General features: G+C 36.2%; 1 long non-coding RNA gene across 1 annotated transcript; it reads right to left on the reverse strand.

The window, feature by feature from the left end:
• Positions 1-6,394: 6,394 nt before the first annotated feature.
• On the reverse strand, positions 6,395-8,171 carry LOC105012843. The gene is made up of 7 exons (XR_004576405.1): positions 8,085-8,171; positions 7,742-7,855; positions 7,451-7,504; positions 7,225-7,314; positions 7,033-7,113; positions 6,746-6,828; positions 6,395-6,460 (listed from the first exon to the last, which is right to left on the reverse strand). It is a non-coding gene; the product is annotated as an uncharacterized LOC105012843 (long non-coding RNA).
• Between the last annotated feature and the right edge of the window lie 1,097 nt (positions 8,172-9,268).

The following is a 9,268-nucleotide window of genomic DNA, read 5'->3' on the forward strand; positions in this document are numbered from 1 at the left end:
ACTTCTTTTACACACAAGCTCAACCAAGACCAAAACAATGTAATTTTACAGTCAAATTTACAAATGCTTTCACACTGTATGTCAGAACAGATAACACCATGTTCTAAACCTAACCTTAGAGGCTAAAGTCAAGGTAAACAGCTGTGTATATTGTGAATTGAAACACAAATATATTCCCTGTATCTTATTCCATTGCTATTGAAGTTATGCAAATATATAAATCACAGCTGATTCCCATCTAGGAAGCACACTCAGGTGTTGAGGTTCTTTCAATCGCATGATCATATGTTCTAAAAGAGTACTCTTTGGGCTGATATTGTGTGGAAAAGGAACAATATGGAGCAACACAAAGAAAGAAAGAAAGAAAGAAAGAAAGAAAGAAAAAAATGCCTGCACGACGGAGAGGAAGACGAGTACCAGGACAAGGGAGAGGAGTGGGACAAGGACAAGGACAAGGGAGAGGAGAGGGACAAGGACATAGACAAGGGAGAGGAGTGGGACAAGGACAAGGGAGAGGAGTGGGACAAGGACAAGGACAAGGGAGAGGAGTGGGACAAGGACAAGGACAACGGAGAGGAGTGGGACAAGGACAAGGACAAGGACAAGGGAGAGGAGTGGGACAAGGACAAGGGAGAGGAGTGGGCCAAGGACAAGGGAGAGGAGTGGGGCAAGGACAAGGGAGAGGAGTGGGGCAAGGTAGAGGATGAGAACATGTGGCCAAATGCAGAAGACCGGGCAGATTAGAAGATTACTTTGTTTTTGTTATTATTATTCCAGTGCTTTTTCTGTTTGTATATCTTGCAGCAATATTCTTTTACAAATAAAGTCTTTACTGCAGCAATTCTGTCTCTGTCTTTTTTTTTTTTCATAAACTGTACATTCTAGTTACTCTAAGATGGTCATTCATTTTTTGTATTGAATTTCTGCGAAAAAGAAACAAAATGCATGCATTTACTAAACCCAACAAAACAAAAATGTAGAGAGGCATCAAAAGAAACTGCAGTGCAAAACACAATCTATGATCAATACAATATACTGTCTATTGTATAAGGGCAGACCTGATACATAAAATAATGCAGTTTCTGTAATTTCAGCTGATGATAGTGTTTTTTTTGTCATTGTGTTATGATTGACTAAATGTTCCTGTTGGAAGAGAACATGTGTTAGTGTTTTGAATAATTATTTGATTTTGAAACATGTTTGCAGTGTTTTGTTAGACATAGTGTATTGTGTTAGTGTATTATTGTATTTTGTAAATTAGTTTTGGAGTTTAGTTTACAATGTGTGATTTTGAGCATGAAATTAACCGTTTTGCCAATTTTGTGTTTTAGGTGTGTTGGTGCGTTAAGAGTTTAGGAAACTTGTTAAATGTATTGAAAAAACTGTCATAGCGATTGTAAAACACTGTAATATTAACAAAGAAGAATACATGTTTATTAAGACATATAATTCATGTTTGTTAATATTTACTACATAATTTACTAATGTCAATTAATATACCCTTATTGTAAAGTGTTACCAATAGTTTTGTAGGTCAATGAAATGTTGTATTTTTTACCTATTTTATAAAAATTCCCACTGAGTATGATTAATAATAATACATAATAAAAACATATTGGCTATTTGATTTATGCTTCTAAAAGTTAAAGTAGTTAAAACTGATGTAGCAGCTGACAACACATTTTTAGCAGCTGACAAAACATGGATGTAATTGTAACATAAACAGATATTTACCATCTACACATGAATGTGCAACAGTATAATACAAACAAAATAAAATAAACAAGCACCTTATAAAATGTAGAAGGACCAAAAACCATGTAAAACCATAATGTTCCCCTTGTTTTATTATTAAGGTGGTCTGCCTCGGGTGGTTAGACTGCCCCATGTTATTTAAGGTTGTTAGAGTCTCCCTTGTTTTATTTATGTTTTTATTCTAGTATTTGTTTTTATTCTATTATATTTTTAAACTTATATTTTTCTTTTTAAAGCACATTGAATTGCTTCTATGTAAACGTACTGACATTCATTGCCCATCTTATCTTTACTGTTACTGTTGCCATGCCAATTAAAGTTTTGATTGCTGAACCACTCATCCATTCATATAATTTGTCTGTGGGCAGGGTACTCACCCAGTGCAATAAAAATTGTCTTTTCAACTTGCATATTTCACATCCGGTCAAGTGTCCTTTGACTCACTTAACATTTGGGTCATTATCTTATAGGATTTCCGATAGAATTAGCAAAATGCGTGCATCTACAAATTATAGAACGGGTCTCCCGAATTAATGTCAAATGGACTTCCATTTCAATTATTCAGTTTCAAATCCTATTAGATAACTTTTCAAAACCTGGGAACTGATGTGATTCCTAATAAGAAGCACAGGTTTTTCCTATATGGTTCATGTAGTGTGGATCATGTAGTGTGGATATCTGTGAGGTATAATCAATATAGAATGCTATTTAGAATTAATACATATCAATAAGAGAGAAAAAGGGTGATGTCTGTCACACATTCAGTCCCTTCAGAGATGCCTCTCCCTTCCCTAAGGCGATCTGGGTCGCCACCCTACTGGCTGCCACTGTCAACCACCATCACCTGCTGTCTTGCTTTGTACATTACACACCTGGACTTCATTACCAATAACCACCTGTATATAACATCCTCTTTTTTTTTCCTGTATTTGTCGATTATTGTGTGCTACGCTCCTGTCATGTTCCTCGGCTCCTTTACTTTGTACAGGCAGTTACTTTGTACTCATTTTCCGATTGTTATTAAAACCATGATCTTTTACTTACTTACTTGCCTGTGTCCCATCTACAAGACAATGTATTTTCACGGTCTTCAGGAGACACCTCCCTCTTCTATTTTATTACCATCTCAAACCTCAGGTTGCTTAGTTTGAGAGGAATACACATCCAGAGACTTGATGTTCAGCCACTTGCTCTATGACTTAACCCAACCAGGCTACATTGTACAATGGAGCTTGAATCCATGGAGCACCTTTGTTGTAAATGCATTTATTTAATATTTTTCTGGACAAGCATTAAATTGTATTTGAATGATGAAAGTCACTTCAATATCTCATTTTGACGTTCTATTTTGGAGAAAATTGTATGTTTAAAAGACAGAAGGATATGCAAAAATAGAGTATTTTATATAATGATTATCAATGCAGGGATTTAATCCAGAAGATGAATCAAAATGAAGTGAAAATGGCATCCACAAAAACTGGAGCAGTTAATTGTCCTGAACAATCAGCTGGGTTCCTGAAACTGTGTAAAATAACATCTGATATCTGAGATCAATTCACGGCCAAACAACCAAATTAACACCCCATGTCTGCTTGTACACAATTACTGAGACCATGTGTATTCATTCCACCAAACAATCATGCTTAGTTGTTTACTGTTTAGTCAAAGTGAGTTTATATTAGAAAAATTATGGTTAAGTATCTCCCAGTTTTCTACTGATTGAAAAAAAACTGAACAAAACCCAATGTTCAATCCATTCTTTCCCCAAAAAACATTTTGTTTTTGCAACTGAAACCTTTTATTTTGTGGAATGTACACCCTGCAGATTAAATATAATGAGAAAGAGAATATGTCTAAAGAGGGACATTGAATTATAGACACTATATAGAAAGAATAATGAGATATACAGTGGGGAGAACAAGTATTTGATACACTGGCAATTTTGCAGGTTTTCCCACTTACAAAGCATGTAGAAGTCTGTAATTTTTATCATAGGTACTCTTCAACTGTGAGTGACGGAATCAAAAACAAAAATCCAGAAAATCACATTGTATGATTTGTAAGTAATTAATTTGCATTTTATTGCATGACATAAGTATTTGATACATCAGAAAAGCTGAACTTTATATTTGGTACAGAAACCTTTGTTTGCAATTACAGTCATCATACGTTTCCTGTAGTTCTTGACCAGGTTTGAACATACTGCAGCAGGGATTTTGGCCCGCTCCTCCATACAGACCTTCTCCAGATCCTTCAGGTTTCAGGGCTGTTGCTGGGCAATACAGATTTTCAGCTCCCTCCAAATAATTTCTATTGGGTTCAGGTCTGGAGACTGGCTAGGCCACTCTAGGACCTTGAGATGCTTCTTACGGAGCCACTCCTTAGTTGCCCTGGCTGTGTGTCGTTGTCATGCTGGAAGACCCAGCCACAACCCATATTCAATGCTCTTACTGAGAGAAGGGGGTTGTTGGCCAAGATCTTGCGATACATGGCCCCATCCATCCTCCCCTCAATATGGTGCACTCGTCCTGTCCTCTTTGCAGAAAAGCATCCCCAAAGAATGATGTTTCCACCTCATCAGACCACATGACTTTTTCCCATTCCTCCTCTGGATCATACAGATGGTCAGTGGCAAACTTCAGACGAGCCTGAAGTTTGAGCAGGGGGACCTTTTTATTCATGACTGCATAATGTGTTACTAATGGTTTTCTTTGAGACTGTGGTCCCAGCTCTCTTCAGGTCATTGACCAGGTCCTGTCGTGTCCCAGCTAGCAAAAAGACGTCTATTAGACGTTGAATAGACGTAAACCTTCAACGTCTAATTACGGTCCACTGAAGGTTGAAAATGAAAATTGAAAAGACGTCGAATTTGTCCAACTTTTCAACGTTGAAAACAGGTCGATCTTTAACGTTTACTCAATGCCTATTGACAATTGTCAATTCTCAAGTCTACACATTCAAATAACATTTTATATTAACATATGAATGAAACAATGCTTTAAAGGGTTAGCTTAGAATAACTTTATTTATTAAACACATTTTAATTAGTGCATAACTAACAGATTTTACAGCGTCAGTGCAATAAACGGTCCAGTAAGCAACACATTCCAAGAGTTAAAAACAAAAAAACCAACTCTAAAAATGTACAATACACAATGTTCAGACTTTGCGACGACCTCCACCTCCAGCTCTCCCGGGAGCATGTTTCAGTGTCTCAGCCATAGCAGCCCTAATTTCAAGTTCCGTGGCAGTTTTACTCCACTTCATTACTGCAGCTGCAAAGAAAGAAAAAAATAAATCAATGGTGCATAAATAAACCACATCTTACATCATTAAGACTCCTACTACACATTGTATTTACATTTTATCAATTAACAATTGCATCGATTTGCATACCTTCCCAAAAGAAATACTTCTCAATAAATTATGTTGTGTAAGTTTATTTTAGGAATTCAACTTAACAGGTGAAACTAGTATATTATATAGACTCATTACATGCAAAGTGAGATATTTCAAGGCTTTGTTATAATTTTGATGATTATGGCTTACAAGCTTATGATACCAATTTCAAAATCTCAGAAAATTAGATTACAAAATCAATAAAAAAAAAAAAGATTGTAAATACAGAAATGTTGGCCCTCTGAAAAGTATAATCATGCATATGTACTCAGCAGGGCAATTCCAGGATTTTATGAATGGAGGACAAAGAACCAGTGAGGGGGGGCCCATGGGAAATCAGAAAATTAAACTGGAAATAAATACTTGTTTAGAAAATAAGCATGATTTCAAAAATATTTGAAATGCCCAGTGCTCTAATATAGATGGTATTAAATTTGGCACTGCATTTATTGGACCACACAGTTTTGTTCTAAAAAATACAAATAAATTCTGGAAATAAATACTTGTTTAGAAAATAAGCATGATTTCAAAAATATTTGAAATGCCCAGTGCTCTAATATAGATGGTATTAAATTTGGCACTGCATTTATTGGACCACACAGTTTTGTTCTAAAAAATACAAATAAATTCTGTTAAAAAAGAACAAGTACAGAGTATGCATGATTATACTTTTCAGAGAGCCAACATTTCTGTATTTAAAATTCCTTTATCGATTTGATGTAATATTCTGAATTTGCAAGATTTTGAATTTGTGGGTTTCATAAGCTGTAAGCCATAATCAAATGTATAACAAATAAAGGCTTGAAATGTCTCACTTTGCATGTAATGAGTCTAATACATTGGTCTCACCTGTTAAGTTCCTAAAATGGATTGACTTTTTTCAATATTCTAATTTGAGAAGCACCTGTATAAACATGAAAAATGCAGTTACCTTTTACCAAAGAGTAAAAAACTGTATCCTGGAAGGCTTTTTTCTCACTGCGACCCTGCCCCTTCATGTTGAAACCAGCCATTAGATTGTTGGTAAAAAGCCTGAGAAAACATGCAGAAAATCATATATATAGGTCCATGCCTACATTCTACAAATATTCCTTTATGCTTGCATTATTCCTAATGAATCATCTCTTTCTATATTTTTGCTTTTCTAAGTGCTAAGAGGGCGGTAAACAGAGCAGGCAATGAGTAAAAATTTCACTGCATAATTACATTCTATATTCTGACCATGTGACAGTTGTTTATACCTCTCCATCACTTTATGGACGCAGTCTTTATGGTTTCTCCCTCCCACCTTTGAGAGCTGGGACACCTGTACACAACACATGAAAAGCCACTCAATACATTATGAATAAACCAATGGTGTTGGTAATATACTGATTGTTGCCAGATTGAGCTTAAATGGGAACTGGTCATGTTGACTCATCCATACATGTTGAGTCCATGCTAAATATTATGGGACAGTAGTATACCTCTAATACAAAGGCATGAAAATACGCCTTCAAAAAATTGTAATTGCAGCTGCTCCTGCAATAATGTCAATAAGTGAGGTAGGAAAATTTACAACTATGAAGAATGAAATTGATCATGGACTCACTGGATGAGGATGCCCGACTCTTTCTGCTCCCGGACTGTGATGGCTTTCAAACTCCACGCTGAGGTGTGCAAGATCCATAGATCCTGAAGAAAAATAACAACAAAAATACTGCGTTGAAGCTCATTGAAATAGTTTTTTGCTCCTGCAATAATGTCAATAAGCGAGGTAGGAGAATTGACAACTATGAAGAATGCAAGTGATCATGGACATGAAAAAAAAATTACTAGCCAATTTCAATTGCCAAGGTGTTTGTAGGGGGTTGTAAAAAAAAAAAAAAACTGACCTACTGGCAGACTCTGGACTAAATGCTTCTGTTGATTCAGACCTTGTGGGTGAACGGTGAGGCGTTGGACGAGAACATCCAGAAACTGAAAAATGAACAGGAAGGTTGAAAGACTTTGTTTTGAACCCAGACTTAAAAATACTCTATATTCCATTTGCATTGTGAGCAAGTAGAATAAATAAAAACATGAAATTACTGTCTGAAGATGCAGGACTCGCTGGTTGTCTAATGGCGGTGTTAGCCAGTTCTGGGGGTGCAGGTAACTCGAGCAGCCTTGCATTTTGTCCTGTGGTTGTTAAAAGAAATTCCAAAACCAGAAGCATTACAGCAACTTAAATGACAGAAAAACTCATATTGCCAACCATTCCCTGAAGTTTGATGACTGAATTATACCACTGGACCAGCCCAGCTATTTTACTCACCCCTATGTGAGAGCTTAATCTTTGGCGGAGGAACCGGAAGCAAGACTGTATCCTCTTGACAAGAACATGCACAATGAAATTAATCACAGTAAGATCACGATGAATACTAATACAGTTTACACAAACAACTTAATTATACTGTACTCGCCCTTTTTCTTGTCTGGCAAGGACTCATCCTCCTCAGGAGACAAATCTGACCTTGCCAATATTATATTTGTCACTTATGATATGTGATTGTTTACATTATACGCTCATTGTTTGCATGTCCTTAAATAGGACCAAATAAATTACCTTGAACATAATCTTCAAATGTCCTTATTTTCTTCATTCTCTTTTGACTGACTGTGTCCTCCTCTTCGGTTTGAGCTGAGGTGTAATTATATTTTTCACACTCCTGTCGGTTTACTAAAAATCAAGAATGAAAACAAACACTACTAGCGATAGTAATACGAATTTGAGTATTATAGTATTTTAACTGGAAAAAAAATAAAAAAACATGCCAAAAATAACATTCTAAATATTTTTTTTCATCTGATGTCACTTTGACTTTAACAAATTCAAAGCTTAACCAGTCCTCTTGTGGTTGTAAAAGGTGCTTATGTGCCACAGACACGTTTTTTAGAGGCCATCGCACCACTTTGGTCTCTGTGTCGATCCAGTTCAATGGCAAAACTTCTTCCATCTGCTTCCCATTCTCCACCCAAACAGCCCCTGCGTATAGCATTGCCTGAAACACAATTGGATTATTTAATGTAGAACTACACATTTCCTTTTCTACATGATGCTAACAGTGCACTACTATTTTGAATAATAGTAAATATTACATTCTCAATCTTGAACTTCACCATCTAGGTAACAATGGGGTTTCGTGCTTGCTAGCTTGAAGAAAAAACACAAAACTAACCACTTAGCCTTATGGCAAAATTCTCATTGAATCCTCATTGCATGTATCTCAATCGCAGTTAATATGTATTTTTTTTATAACTTTGACGCAATATGTAAAACTCATTTACATTTATTTAAGATAATGAACATGGTTTGATCATTTGTTTTCTCCGTTGTTTTAGCATGTATAACAGATTATCTAGCTATCTTAGATTATCAGTTGAAAACATGATCAGTTGAAAACACGTAGTCAAACAGTCCAGCCGAAACTACTTAGTTGAAATCACGTCGTAAACCAGTCCAGTATTTTCAACCATATTTCAACGTTGAAAGACGGTAATTGTTTACTGGGGTAGTTCTGTGCTGATCCCTCACCTTCCTCATGATCACTGATGCCCCATGAGGTGAGATCTTGCATGGAGCCCCAGACCGAGGGAGATTGACTGTCATCTTGAACTTCTTCCATTTTTTAATAATTGCGCCAAAAGTTGCCTTCTCACCAAGCTGCTTGCCTGTTGTCCTGTAGCCCATCCCAGCCTTGTGCAGGTCTACAGCCTTGTGCAGGTGATCAAATACTTATGTCATGTAATACAATGCAAATTAATTATTTAAAAATCATATAATTTGATTTTCTGGATTTGTGTTTTAGATTCCGTCTCTCACAGATGTTGTGTACCTATGATAAAAAATAACAGACTTCTACATGCTTTGTAAGTAGGAAAACCGGCAAAATCGACAGTGTATCAAATACTTGTTCTCCCCACTGTACATATGCATAAAGAGGAAGATGGTAGTTCTTTAGAGACACACACCATAGCGCAGTGGTTTCCAAACTCCTATCCTTGACTACCCCCACTCTTCTTCCATTCCCAGACTTACAAAATATTTTAAATTCAATTGAGGCCTTATGATTAGCTGACAAGTTGAATCAGG

This window comes from Esox lucius, chromosome 11, assembly GCF_011004845.1.
Source record: "Esox lucius isolate fEsoLuc1 chromosome 11, fEsoLuc1.pri, whole genome shotgun sequence".
Lineage (NCBI taxonomy): Eukaryota > Metazoa > Chordata > Actinopteri > Esociformes > Esocidae > Esox > Esox lucius.